Source organism: Bufo bufo, chromosome 2, assembly GCF_905171765.1.
Source record: "Bufo bufo chromosome 2, aBufBuf1.1, whole genome shotgun sequence".
Taxonomy (NCBI): domain Eukaryota; kingdom Metazoa; phylum Chordata; class Amphibia; order Anura; family Bufonidae; genus Bufo; species Bufo bufo.
The window spans coordinates 315,084,714-315,100,538 of record NC_053390.1 but is presented as its reverse complement, the minus strand read 5'-3'; positions in this window follow the sequence as shown (position 1 = coordinate 315,100,538).

Here is a 15,825-nt window from a genome sequence, read left to right as displayed (position 1 = left end):
GCGCTCTCTCTCCCTGCACTCCGGCCACCTTCGGCGTCCGAGATCTCGCGAGATTTCAGACGCCATAGTGCCTGCAGCCAACGACCACCTCGTACTTGCCGTGCTCCTGTCCGGATAGTTAGTTTTACTTCTAGGGGCTTCTGTTTGCACTACTTTCAGGTTTTCCTTATATATATACTTTGTCTGTTTGCCCTGTTACCCCGTTCCTTGTACGCCAGTGGGGTTTAGTTGCAACATGTCCCTTACTCCTGCCACCTCTGCATTGCTTCTAGGCAGCCCCACTCTGGAGGCTAACCCTGCTGCTGCTGTGCCCCAAGTGGTACTCCCTCCCATGGGAGCTATTCCCCCTTCTGCAGATGCCCAGGCTAGGGCTTTACAGCAATCCATTTCGGACGCCATTTTGTCCGCAATGGGCTCCGTTTCCTCAGCCCTCACCAGCTCACTGTCCCAGGTCCTCTGTGCACAGACGGTGACCATGACTCACGATACTACGTTATCATTACCCAATACCTCCAGAAACTCCATGACCGATGGCCTAGTTCCATCATCTGACGGCGCGCCCCGGTCGCGCAAAAGAGCCTGTCCGCGCCAGGCAGAACGAGCACGGAACTGGAAAACGGCTAGATCCCAGCCGCAACCAGAATCTGACTCTCAGGAGTCTGAGGAGGAGGTTAATTTGATTTCCCCAGAGAATTCTGAGGGAGAAGAGTTTGACTTGGATGAGGGGCAACCTGAACCGGTTTCCCGCCCGACTGCGGCTAAGTCGTCTTTGACGACCGATGCGCAGGCATCCCTTACGGATCCATCCGGTTCCCCTTTATTTGACCCGGACTCTCTCCATCACCCCAGGTCATCTGAGTGGCTACCGGCTCCCCATGTCGCTAGCTACATAGAGTCCATGACCCGCAAGCCCCTTAGCAAGGAGGCCAGGAACAAACTTCGGGCAGAATGCCCACGTCCGACAATACCTAACAAGGTGTGCGAGACACCTTCGGTCGACCCTAAGGTCGTACAATTTTTATCCAAATCAGGATTTAGTCCCCGTAGAGGCCTGGACTCAGCCCTTTGGGCTTGCCAGGACAAATTATTGGACATTATGGGTCCGCTGGCCAAGATCTTTGATTTGGCAGAAGGCCGTCTGGTGGACCCCGATGAGCTTAGAGGCTGGGTCCAAAGAGCTATATGCTTGGCTGGCAATGCCAACACCTCTATTGCCATTGAGCGCAGAAAGGCCACCCTAATAAAGATGGAGCCTAAATTGGCCAACATAGCCCTCACTGAGTCGGCAGAGACGCCCAGGGGCTCCTTTTTGGTGACCCCTTTATTAAAGAGCTGGGGAAATTCGTAGGCACTTTTACTGCCCTTGATAAGGCACAAACCTCTATGCGCAAGGTTTTTAATAGCCGGGTTTCCTACAGGGCCGGCAGTACAAGGGGCCGTCTGGCCGGCCGTTCGTCTTTCCAGTCCTGAGGCTCGGGACGAGGCCCCTCATCATCATCCTTCCGGTTCTCCGGGCAGGACCCGAGGCAACCTCCATCCTTCTTCCCGTCGCGAGGCTCTTTTGGACGGGGTAGATCCTATCGAGGACAGCCGAATCTTCGCCGTCCATTTGGTAAGTCAACCGGTTCTTCCCCCTTTTTCGGATCAGGGTGTGGGAGGCAGACTCCGGTCTTTTTCGCATGTGTGGGCCTCAATCACCTCGGATCCGTGGGTTTTGTCCACGATCCGGGGTTTTCACATAGAGCTGGTGTCGACCCCGTATCCCATCGTGACTCCACGGTCACTCAGACGGCACTGACTGCCCAATCCCTCATAGACGAGGAATTAAACGGATTATTCCTAAAGGAGGCCATAGAACCAGCTTCCCAGGTCCCGCTGGGGGTGGTCAGCAACATTTTCCTTGTGGAGAAAAAAGGCGGTCAATTCAGGCCAGTAATAAATCTGAAGGCCTTAAATTCCTTCGTAAGATACTGTCACTTCAAGATGGAGGGCATCCACCTCCTCCGAGATATGCTCCTCCCACACGACTGGCTAGTGAAACTAGACCTGCAGGATGCATACCTCACAGTACCGATTGCCCCATCCTCAAGGGACCTATTACAGTTCCGTTGGCGGGACACCCTGTGGCACAATGGACGGAGAACCTGACGTACGCCTTTCCACCTTTCTCCTTAATTCCACGGGTTCTGGCCATGGTGCGTCACCAGTCGGCGGACATGGTTTTAGTGATCCAGTTTTGGAGGACACAGTCTTGGTTCCCGCAACTCCTGGAGTTGCTGGTAGACAGGCCCCTGTTATTGCCTCAGTCGGCGGCTCTGTTGCAGGGGCCATTGGGTCAACCACACCCGCTGGTCGTCTCCGACTCTTTGCGCCTGCTGGCCTGCAGGATTTCGGGAATTCCAGTCAATTCTCGGAGGTTTCGGACACGGCTAGATTCCTTCTGAAGAGCGCATGGGCCCCTGGGACCAGAAGAGCTTACAAGTCTGCATGGCAGTCATGGTCTGATTGGTGCCTGCTTAGAAACCTGGATCCCGTTACGGCTTCAGTAAATAATATTATCCTTTTTCTTTCTTCCTTGTACAAGGACGGTAAGGCCTATCGTACTATTAACGTTTTTAGGTGTGTCATATTGTCGGGCCATAGGGGGTTCGAGGGCTGCCCTGCTGGGCGCCATCCCCTCGTTTGTCGCCTGCTTAGAGGATCTCGCCTTACCCGCCCTCCCCGCCCTCGTTTTTCGAGTTCTTGGGACGTTTCTACGGTTTTATAGTTTCTGTCGGCCTGGCCGGTCAATCAGGAGCTGTCCCTACGCCAGCTGTCAGCCAAGTTAGTTACTTTATTTTGTCTCGTCTCCTGTAAAAGGGTGTCGGACGTGCGGGCGTTGGACTACGACGCTCGCTCGTTCACCCCGGAAGGCGTGACCTTTAATATCTGACGTCGCACAAAAACAAGTATTAGGTCAGTGGATTATCCGGCTTTTCCGGAGTCTTTGATCCTTTGCCCGGTGGCATGCCTTAAGGAATACGAGGCTCAGACTTCGCCTCTGCGGTCTGCGTCTCTGTCGCAATTGTTCATTTTGTTTCGCCGACCTCACCTTCCGGTCACCAGTGTCACCTTGTCGCGTTGGGTGAAATGGATCCTATCCCTGTCTGGCATTGACACCTCCATTTTCACGGCTCATTCGGTTCGAGGAGCTTCGGCCACGTCCCTAACCCTGTCGGGGGCTAAGTTGGAGGACGTCCTGAGACTGGCAGACTGGTCTCGGGCTTCTACTTTCAGGGAATTCTATTTCAGACCGGGTCCGCATGTGTTTTCTTCTATTGTGAATCGACTTTGAACTAGCAATAGGAGCCTCCGTGTCTTGATATAAAATTGTGGGATTTTACTAGTTTATGATGTAAAGTCATGATTTTATGAAAGACACAGAGGCGAGTATTGTCTCACCCACTTTTTTCACCCTCCCCATTGTATATTTTGGGTTATTCCTTTATGCTATATAGATTGTTGACTTTTACGTTAACCTTGTCATTTTACTGTATCAGTACTGCTGTTTGGAGTTCATCCTCGGCTCCTTGCTATTTATATTTATTTTTCTTCCCAGGTTGATTCCAGGTCCCAGCAGTCTGTGAATGATGTTCCCCGGTGTTGTTGCATCCTACCAGGATTTCGGTGGGGGATTGTTCAGTTTTTCGGCATCGTTTGAAGTCACGCCGGTGTTTCTTGATTCTTGGCGTTTCCAGTTTCGGTTTGCAGTTCCGTTACCAAAGAAAGAGGAAGTGGAGATATGAAGGAGGTCCCTTTATGTGGGACTAAGGGGAGGGATTTATATTCTCATTGGAGAAATGTTTTTCTGATTGTCTTCTTTGCTGCTGTTGTTTCAGTAAAAAAAGAGTTAAGCAATACTCGCCTCCGTGTCTTTCATAAAATCATGACTTTACGTCATAAACTAGTAAAATCCCACAATTGTCAGCCACGTCCTGCCCTCACAAGTGTCATTTTGCAGTTCTTTTAGGGCAATGTAGAAAAATAAGTGTCATTGTCATGAGGCAGGCGTCTATATAATTAGCATTCAGTGTCCAGGCGCGCAGTAAACTTCTACCACAGTCCCTGCGAAAGGAATGTGCGCAGGCAGTGCTTGTGCTAGAATGTACTGCTCAGGAGGAGAGGTGTTATCTGATAGAGTAGTCCAGCTGAAGCTGTGGAAGTAGGGAACAGCAATTCTGAATTTAGGCCCAGCTGCTTTACCTCTACTATACTAACTTCTCATCTTATGGGTTTGTCCACACAGGACATAGTTTCACATGAAAAATTCAAATTCTCCAACAAATCTGCAGATATCACCCTGTGCATTGCAAAATGTGAAATTCATCCTGGAAATCTGCTGCATAAATTAACATACTGCTGATTTTAAAAGTCTTTTTGTTAGTTTTTTTAAGAGAACCTACACTTTAGTAAAACTTTTAGCGACATTTCAAAAGTGTTGGTCAGTGGAGGGTGAGACCAGCACCTATCACTAAAATTAGGAGTTAGAAAAGTTCAGCTGAGAGCTGTCTCTCCTCTCTAATGAAAGCAGCGGCATAGACTTTCGAGTACATATTCATTTCTGTCTTCCACACCAAGGAGAAACAGAGCTCAACTGAGCGCTTCTAACTCCTCGTTTTAGCGAATAGCAGACTCAGGAGCGGACTGGTCATGGATCCCACCAGGATGACTCCCAGTGCAACACCCTCTCCTCAGGGCCCTGTCCAGGTCCAGTGCATTCAGAAAGTCTTCAAACCTTTTTACTTTTGTTACTTTGTGGCTTTGGTGCTAAAATAAAAAAATAAAAAATTCAAGTTTTTCCCCATCAATCTGCATTTGATATCTCTTAATAAAAAAAAAATGAAAACAGAATTTTAGAAATGTTTGCAAATGTATTAAAAAGGAAAAACTAACATTTTCCATGGAGATAAGTATTCAGACTCTTTGCTATGACATTAGAAATTTAGCTCTGGGGCCTCCATTTCTCTTGATCATCTTTGAGATGTTTCCACACCTTGATTGGAGTCCATCTGTGGTAAATTCAGTTCATTGGACAAGATTTGGAAAGACTCACCCCAGTCTATATAAGTTCTCACAACTGACAATACATGTCAGAACAAAAACTAAGCCATGGTGAGGAATGTACTGCCTGTAAATCTCAGAGACAAGATTGTGTGAAGGCACATATCTGGAGAAGGGCACCATAAAATTTCTGCCATAGTGAAAGTTCCCAAGAGGACAGTGGCCTCCATAATTCTAAAATAAAAGAAGTTTGGACCAACCAGGACTCTTCCTAGAGCTGGTTGCCCCGCCAAAGTAACAAACTGAAGGAAAAGGGCCTGGGAAAGACAAATGACCAAGAACTCAATGGTCACTCTGGCTGAGCTCCAAAGATCCCATGTGCAGATGGGAGAAAATTCCAGAAGGTCAACCATCACTGCAGTACCCAGTATTCCACCAATCTGGGCTTTATGAAAGAATGGGCAGAAAGAAGCCTCTACTCAGTAAAAGACACATGAAAGCCTGCCTGACGTTTGAAAAAGCAATTAAACATCTCTCAGACTGTGAGAAACAATATTCTCTGGTCTGATGTAACCAATATTGAACACCATGTGCTGTTTGCAACCATACTTCCGTTCCGTGCCCCCGCAATTGTGGACAAGAATAGACATTTCTATCCTAGGGCTGACCGCTTTTTTCCGCAAAATGGTGGAATGCACATGGCCAGTATGCGTGTTCTGAGGATGCGTAGTTTTTTGGACAGTCGTCTGAATAAGCCCTTAGGAAGAGTGCTGTAGACTTGGAAGAAGACAATTACCCTGAGCACATAACCAAGACAAAACATCACTGGCTTAGGGACAACTCTGTGAATGTCCTTGAGTGGCCCAGCCAGAGCCCTGACTTGAATCCAATGGAACATCTCTACAGAGAGTATCACAGAACAAAATTATAAACCCCTATTGAAACATAACCTTTAATAAATATCGCTAAAAAATCTAATACAAAACTCCCACAATAATGTCACCTAATATTTTGTATGCTAAAGGCACTACCGTATTGAATATGGGTTATGTAGGTAGATAACAATTATGCTGTAGCCAGGACACTATGTGTGTCCGGCCCTTCTGTACTCACGGTTCTACCAATTGGATTTTGTGCACAGTAACATCTATGTGAGGTGGCCACTGGATCTCTAACACAGTGTTATCTGTATAGGCTAGTTAACCCAAGGTCCCTTGAAGAACCAGTATATCTTAGGCACTGGAGAAATGCGTCGGGACATTCAAATCCTGGGATCCAACCTGTGGAAGTTGGGCATTACATGAGGGTTATTGTAGGGGCATCAATGGTTTAGCCACCGAGAAGTGGGGTCGCCCCTTTTGGGGCAGGTGCTCCACATGTAGGCAGGGGTGGTGAATGGACAGCGGACCTAACTTCACTGTGGACCCCACTTCTCTACAAAAGAAGCCCTAATGCAGTGGAACCACATTCATCAAGAAATCATCTAATGAAAAAATCCAATTGGTAGAACCGTGAGTACAGAAGGGCCGGACACCATTGATGCCCCTACAATAACCCTCATGTAATGCCCAACTTCCACAGGTTGGATCCCAGGATTTGAATGTCCCGACGCATTTCTCCAGTGCCTAAGATATACTGGTTCTTCAAGGGACCTTGGGTTAACTAGCCTATACAGATAACACTGTGTTAGAGATCCAGTGGCCACCTCACATAGATGTTACTGTGCACAAAATCCAATTGGTAGAACCGTGAGTACAGAAGGGCCGGACACACATAGTGTCCTGGCTACCGCATAATTGTTATCTACCTAAATAACCCATATTCATTACGGTAGTGCCTTTAGTATACAAAATATTAAGTGACATTATTGTGGGAGTTTTGTATTAGATTTTTTAGCGATATTTATTAAAGGTTATGTTTTAATAGGGGTTTATAATTTTGTTCTGTGATACTGCTTTGAAACATCTAATGACTTGTAACAGTGACAACATGCCTGGAGAGACCTGAAAATGGCTGTTCACCAACGGTCCCCATCCAACCAGACAGAGCTTGATAGGACCTGGAGAGAAGAATGGCAGAAAATCCCCAAATCCAAGTGTGCAAACCTTGTGGATTCATACCCAAAAAAGACTGGAGGCTGTAATCATTGCCAAAGCTTCTTCAACATTTCCTTTTCAGCAAATTAGCATTGAGGGGCATTTACTAATGACTTTATGCCACAATAGTGGAGTTAAAAAAAAGTCGCTAATTGTGTGCACAATAATTTGCAAGTTTTGAAGCTTCTTGCCACTTTTCTAAAGTGACAAGAAAATGGGCGGGGCTTAACGTGGCCCGCTAGATTTATTATAACTTACACCAGAAACTGTGTTTCTGCGCATGCGCGGCGTCCGGAAGTCTTCCGGCACGCGCGCATTTGAAGCTGACTGCCGGTCATTCGGCAGCAGCGGTTGATTTCCTATAGCAGCGGATACCTTCTGCGCACTATCCTAAGATCACCACCGCCCAGGCAGTAACAAAAGCGGCTTAAGGTAACTCCATCTTACAGTCATATATGGATCTATGCATATTATTAGTGACACCAGGAGGCTACATACAGTCTAACATATATTTAAATGGCTGTATGCATATGTATATACATTTAGTGGCCAATTACACAGTGTAGGTGATATGATGGTTGCAGTTGATGTGGATGTACTTTTGTACATTAACTTTTATTATACATTTTCACTATTATTTATCATTACTATAATTTTCTAATTTTGTTGCCTGATGATGTCCTCTTTAACAATAAGTATAATAATATATATGTCCGGGTATACATATATATATATACTTAGCAAATAACGAGGCAGCACTTCCAGCTATTGGTGACAGGGTGACGACCCCAAAACTTTATTCCCAGCAACGTTTCAGCCTACTCAATGAGGCCTTTGTCAAGCTATCGTGGAGGAGAAGCCTACCTCTGTGAGGAATTGCACCCAGTGCATGTGGTCTGACTGTGCTGCTGCGATATTTGTGATTTCATATATATATATATATATATATATATATATAGTTCAAGAAAAATGGCGGCACTGGTGTGAATGAGTACAAAAAATAGGGTGCACGTCCCAAGGGGGATAGGCTTCTTACCCCGATGTATAAATCCGGAAAAACGAGCGGCACTCCAATAGATAAAAGTAAGTGAACCTTTATTCACCCAGGTGGTGCAACGTTTCGGCTCTACACTTGAGCCTTCTTCAAGCATGCTTGAAGAAGGCTCAAGTGTAGAGCCTTCTTCAAGCATGCTTGCACCACCTGGGTGAATAAAGGTTCACTTACTTTTATCTATTGGAGTGCTGCTCGTTTTTCCGGATTTATATATATATATATATATATATATATATATATATACAGTACAGACCAAAATTTTGGACACACCTTCTCATTCAAAGAGTTTTCTTTATTTTCATGACTATGAAAATTGTAGATTTACACTGAAGGCATCAAAACTATGAATTAACACATGTGGAATTATATGCATAACAAACAAGTGTGAAACAACTGAAAATATGTCATATTCTAGGTTCTTCAAAGTAGCCACCTTTTGCTTTGATTACTGCTTTGCACACTCTTGGCATTCTCTTAATGAGCTTCTAGAGGTAGTCCCCTGAAATGGTTTTCACTTCATAGGTGTGCCCTGTCAGGTTTAATAAGTGGGATTTCTTGCCTTATAAATGGGGTTGGGACCATCAGTTGCGTTGAGGAGAAGTCAGGTGGATACACAGCTGATAGTCCTACTGAATAGACTGTTAGAATTTGTATTATGGCAAGAAAAAAGCAGCTAAGTAAAGAAAAACGAGTGGCCATCATTACTTTAAGAAATGAAGGTCAGTCAGTCAGCCGAAAAATTGGGAAAACTTTGAAAGTAAGGGCTATTTGACCATGAAGGAGAGTGATGGGGTGCTGCGCCAGATGACCTGGCCTCCACAGTCACCGGACCTGAACCCAATCGAGATGGTTTGGGGTGAGCTGGACCGCAGAGTGAAAGCAAAAGGGCCAACAAGTGCTAAGCATCTCTGGGAACTCCTTCAAGACTGTTGGAAGACCATTTCAGGGGACTACCTCTTGAAGCTCATCAAGAGAATGCCAAGAGTGTGCAAAGCAGTAATCAAAGCAAAAGGTGGCTACTTTGAAGAACCTAGAATATGACATATTTTCAGTTGTTTCACACTTGTTTGTTATGTATATAATTCCACATGTGTTAATTCATAGTTTTGATGCCTTCATAGTCATGAAAATAAAGAAAACTTTTTGAATGAGAAGGTGTGTCCAAACTTTTGGTCTGTACTGTATATGCTCATTGTCTGTCATTGATTTCCCTTTGGGATATCACAACTTTAGATCTAATGTATGTCAGACTTGATCTTGATGTTCATATTATGAGATATGTTTTGCCTTAACCTCTTGATCAAAGAGATGTTCACATGACTTTAATCACAGAATTCTGGAAGGGAATATACCAGAAACGATCTTGATTACATATCTGTAACTATATACAAAATTTTATGTGAAACCACTGATCATGTAATCTAGGTACTTGGACACAAGTTATAACTTGTTTTTTGTTTTTGTTTTTCTGTATATTACAGTCTGATGAAGGCCTATTTCTGTGGCCGAAACGTCACGTGTAATTGCCGCACTTTCAAAATTAAATATTACTCTTATTGCATCGCATATTACTGGAGTTCTCTTTTATTGATTTTACGGGGTGGGAACCCGACATCCAGTAGCGACAATATTAAGCAGGGTGCCACGACGATGAGCTGAGCGCTGCGATTGGCCAGCGCTACAGCATAGGAGAAAGAGACGCCGCAGGTTCCCCTGGGTGGAGCCTAAGTATGAAGATACCGGAGGCTATAACCGGAGAACGGAGCGGCGCCCGGGGATAACAGTAAGTGCAGGGGGATCCCTGGGCACCGCTCTACACGTCTATATAGTCAGTTTAGATACTTTATTCTGGTGAAAGGTCCTCTTTAAGTATACACCAGCCCCTAGCTAGCATAGACTTCTGTTTCTGGCACATGGCAGGTCAGAGATGTGCCTAATTTGTCAAGAGGTAGCTGCCTATTACTAAATTTCGCACATCTCACGCCAGCACATGGAGATCAAGATGGGTATGCCAGTCTTGATAAATGTCCCTCATTCTGTTTTCACTTTGTCATTATAGGGTATTAAGTGCAAAATGATAAGGAAATACATTTTTAATTTTTTTATTTTGGCACTGTGCCACACCATAACAAAAAGTGAAAGGGTCTGTAGAGTTACCGAATGACTTGTATATTTTATCAACTATACCAACTGAATTAGTATTTCCAGATTTCTAGTCATTTTATTTAACTCTTCATGATAAGTATGCATGCCCCTCCTTTTCTCCATTCTGTCCCTTTCATCTTCCTTCCTTCCATCCTCTCCTTTTCCTCTTAAAATGATTATATCCTTTTTGATGTGTATGTATAGAATATACTTCTTTTATATGCAATATTTTTATTACCTATTTCTAACCTGCGTGCCAGTGTTTTTCCCTTTTTGGAAAAATTGTTTAATGGATTTTATAATATATTCATTAAAAATATAATTAAAAAATACCCCTGGAGTGATGTATGTCTATGAACAAGCAGTAGACTGTTTGTCTATATATCACATGTTCACTTGCCATATGACTATACAACAAACAAAGCCATATCTCATAGCTTGACTAGTTATGCTGAAGGAACACATGATAGTTCTTATTATGAGCTTTTAAATATATCTTCTATTCTGAAAGTTCAGAATTCTTGAACTATACTTACCCTTGTTATAGACACAGAAATATTTTATTTCCCGCCCCATTAATCTACCCCCATATACCTTATAGATTTTAAGCTCATGTGCAGTGGCCGAGTTTGGGGTGGCCCCAATGCTACACTGTTGAGGTGTCGCCACATGTTGCTGCTCTCCAGAAGGGATGGTAAGGTGTGGTGCACCCCAATGGGAAATAAGGGCAGAGAGTCAGGGTTTTCAGTAAACCAGTGTGCTTCTTTACTGGAGGAACTCAAGTGCAAATACAGGCGAGGCATAGGGCTGGCTCCTCCAGTCTCCACCCTGGCAGAAGGGTTTAATGCAGAGGAAAGGCCTGAGTTAGCTGTAACTCTCTCTCTCCCAGAAGTCTGGTACCCTGGCCAAAGGCTGAAGGCCCACGGCCTCTGGCTCAGTTGTCCAGCTGGCTCCTTGGTCACAGAGCTGGTGACCCATTGTCTGGGGCTCAGTATCCCCAAAAATCCATCTTTCCGGTATCATCCGGAATAACGAATCCGGTATAAATGTTTTTCAAAGTTAGAAAGAATTGCGCATGCGCAGACCGGAAAACCAGATCCGGTGATGCAGCAATTTCCGTAACACTTGGCACCGGATCCGGCATTAATACATCTCTATGGAAATTAATGCCGGATCCGACAAGTGCGGTAGTGTTCCGGAATTTTGGCAGGAAAAATATCGCAACAACCTGCGGTATTTTGTCCGGTCAAATATCGTACAAGGGACGGAACAGAAGACATCCTGATGCATACTGAACGGATTGCTTTCCATTCAGAATGCATTGGGACAAAATGGAAGCGTTTTTTTGGGTATTGAGACCCTTTACCGGATTTCAATACCGGAAAAGAATAATGCTAGTCTGAAAGTACCCTTAGAACTTCAATAATACTCAATGGCAATGATGCAGCAGTTTTTCCAGACAACAAGCCTTCAGACATAATAACATAGCTAAACCAGACATCCAAAAGGTCAGTTTATCTGGTTTTGTTGGTAAACAAGTCTGGCCTTTTTCCTCCAAAACATGATCGTCTTTAACTCATTATTAGCTAGAAGGTCCCAAAAGTCTCTCAGTATTCATTAACCCTTTCCACAGTGCCTTGCAAATACAGTGCAAATGAACAGGATATATATCACAACATACATATAAAATGCAGTTACACGGTATTAAACAATCTAAGTTAGTGTAAGCTAATCCTTTAAAGTAAAATAAAGTGAGGAGTTGATGCCTTTGCGTAGGGAAAACAGGGGCAAATGTCCAGACTTTAAAGTATCCCTGCTCCAGTACACTATACAGGGTTCCTCTTCCAATGTATCTGTTTATAACAATGGTTTATATACACGCATTTAAAAAAAAATAACACACCCAGATAGAAATGTTGAATTACTGCCAATTCAACATTCAGATATGTGTCAGACAGAAATGTCAATGATTACATTGTGTTCTGATTAGAAATTGGGTTTTGCCACAAGACGACGTAAAAGTGCTTCCCCTGCTGCCCTATAAAAAGCTATCAGAGGCTACCTTTTGGTAGTTTACCTCATGGTGAGAGATCGTTGACTATTTCTACGACACATTCTAAGACAGACTTCGAGTGGGGCATATCACGGGACTGAGAGAAGCAGGATGGTCATTTTTCGACAAACTGTTCACCATGTAGGTCATTCTAACCTAGCTGTTGTGAGGTGTTGGTTATTTGAGGGCACGCACGCATGGCGAACAGGCTCTAGATGGCCCATACAGACCACCAATAGAGAGGATAATTTGATCTGCCATCAAGCACGAGCAGCCCTTACAGTTTCATTGTCCACCGTTCAGACACAGGCAACACCTTCATTACACACCCCTGTCTCTGTGTCACAGTACCCATTACATCTTCTACCATTGACAGCCAGCCACTGCTGCCTTCATTTGTAATGGAGTTGTGAACATGAAACCTGGACTGCTATGGATTGGAACCATATAGTCTTTAGCAACAAATTCAGGTTCTGTTTGTGATCCCAGGATAGTCTGGTTTGGTTTTAGTATAAAGGCCTAATGCTGGGAATTAAACACACTGCCCCAATTGTTCTTGAGAAGATCTAGGGAGCCATCACATGCAACAGTCTGTGTAAAAGAAGATTAGATGCATCAGACCATGCCACCTTTTTCTTTCATGGTCCAGTTCTGAAGCTATGAAGTTCTGAAGGTGGTTGTGATAGGGGACAGAATGGACACTCAAACTAGTCTACGGCTACTCAACTCCATATACAGCAAACTGTGATGCACTGTTTATTCTGATACCTTTCTTGTAAATTTAAGTTTTTTTCAAAAAACAATGTTTTAATAACATAACAATGGAGAAGCATGTCATTCAAAATAAAGGTTTACAGTGTATTCTGATACCTTTCTATCATACCCAACATTAACGTTTTCATCAATTTTACTAAAGTAGCCCTTCTGTGCGACCATTCCAAAAAATAGACAGGTACTCACTATATCAAGGACAGAGAAAACAGGCACAACATAAGGTGAAAAAATCCCCAATTGGAGGCTCACCTCATATGGTTGTGCTAGAGATAGGCAACTCTATTGCAGGCTCATCAAAGAAGAAACCAAGTTGTCAGGTCTGCAGCCGCAGTGTAGGTGTCTTTGGGAGAGGTGCCCAACTTCTTAAGTGGAAGGAAGGACGATTTGGAGATCACTGCTTGGTGCAAGGAACCATCACTAACATGTAGTTGAATCAGGAGTTTTCTTTTATTTCATAAACAACATGTTTCATTCAACTCCATGTTTGTGATGGTTCCTTGCGCCAATTGGTGATCTCCAAATCTCCTGTGTGATCAGACCAGACAGGCTAGTATTTGCTTTCCGATCACTGTGTGTGTGTGTGTGTGTGTGTGTTGCTTACCTAGGGAGGTGATGGCAAGCGCCAAATTGTAATGGCTAGATAACTAGGTCAGAGCATCTCTAATACAGAAGGTCTTGTGGGCCGGTCCAAGTATGCAGTGGTTAGTAACTACCAAAAGCACTCCAAGAAGGGACAACTGGTGAACTGGCAACAGGGTCATGGGTGCCCCAGGTTCAGTTGAGCATGAGGCGAGCAAAGGCAAACCCATCTGCTCCAATTCAACAGAATATCTACTGTAGCACAAATTGCTGAAAATAAAATTACTCTTGGCTATGAATGAAATACTTCAGAACTGACCAGAAATGATGCTGACCACTGCTGAAAATGCCTACAATGGGTGAGTTTGCAGCAGAACTGGACCACAGACCATTGAAAGAAGGTGGCCGAGTCTGATGAATCACAATTTGTTTTATATCATGTGAATAACCTAGTGCATGTACATAGTTTACCAGGGAAAGAGAGAGGCTGGTGGAAGTAGTCTGATGTTCAGGGTAAAGTTTTGCTGGGAAACTTTGGGTCCTGGCATTCATGCAGAAGATACTTTAATACATCCCACCTACCCAAATATTGCCATACCTTCCAACTATCCAGGATTTTGGCAGCTGTCTCACTGTCCTAGGAGGGCTGCGGCATGTCCTGATTGCAACTGTATCGGCATCCTGAAGATAGGTTCCCTGCTCCACTATTCACTGGCCTGTGTGCTTTCCTGATGCACTGATGTCATCGCACCAGCTGAGCTAAGTAAGAGAGTGCACAGGCCAGGAATCATCCTCCTGCCTGTGCACTGTCCTGCTCAGCTCAGCAGGCGCAATTATTTCACTGCATCACACCTGCTGTTGGGGAGAACATGATATGCTTCCTTTCTTCGGGAGAATGGTGCTAGGTGCATATTAGGCAGCACTACTGTAAGGGGGCATAACCACTGTGTGGGGGCAATAAGGGGGCATTACTGTGTGGGGACATTAAGAGAGTATAACTACTGTTCGTGGGGACACTAAGGGGACTTTCTACTGTGTGGGGGCACTAAGTAGGCATTCTGCTATGTGGGGCACTAACAGGGCATTCTTACCCTGTGGGAGCACTAAGGAAGCATTCTATGGTATGGGGGCACTAAAGGAGAATAACTACTGTGTGTAGACACTAAGGTCCCTTTCACATGAGCGAGTTTTCCGCGCTGGTGCAATGCGTGACGTGAACGCATAACACCTGCACTGAATCCTGACCCATTCATTTCAATGGCTCTGTGTACATGAGCGTTGTTTTTCACGCATCACTTCTGCGTTGCGTGAAAATCGCAGCATGTTCTATATTCTGCGTTTTTCACGCAGCCCTGGCCCCATAGAAATTAATGGGGCTGCGTGAAAAACGCATTGCATCCGCAATCAGGTGCGGATGCAATGCGTTTTTCACTGATGGTTGCTAGGAGATGTTGTTTGTAAACCTTCAGTAGAAAAAGCTGAACAACTGAATGCAATCGCAGACAAAACTGACTGAACTTTCTTGCAAAATAGTGCGAGTTTCACTGAACGCATCCTGAACGCATCTGGACCTAAACCGTCACGTTCGTGTGAAAGAGGCCTAAGGGGTCTTAACTACTGGGTGGGGACATAACTACTGGGTGGGGAAACTAAGGAAGCACTAACAAAACTTTCCTACTGTGTGTGGGCACAAAGGGGGGCATAACGACTGTGTGTGGGCACAAGGGGGCATAACTATTGTGTGGGGCACTAAGGCACTTTTCTCTGCTTGGACTTTTCAAAAGTTAGGAGTTATAAACATTGCTATGGGTCAAGTATACCTCTTCATGGTAACAGTATTCCCTAATGGCTGTGGCCTCTTTCAGCAGGATGATGTGCTCCAACACACTGCAAAAATTGGTAAGGAATGGGTGGAGGAACATGACAAGCAATTCAAAGTTTTGACTTGGCATCTAAATTGCCCAGATATCAATCCATCTCTGCTAGTAAATCCATGGAGGCCCCACCTCACAACTTGTCCAGTTTCGGGGGCCTTTCTGCAGACCCCGGCCAACGCACATTGCTGGACCTGTGGAGGGGAGCAT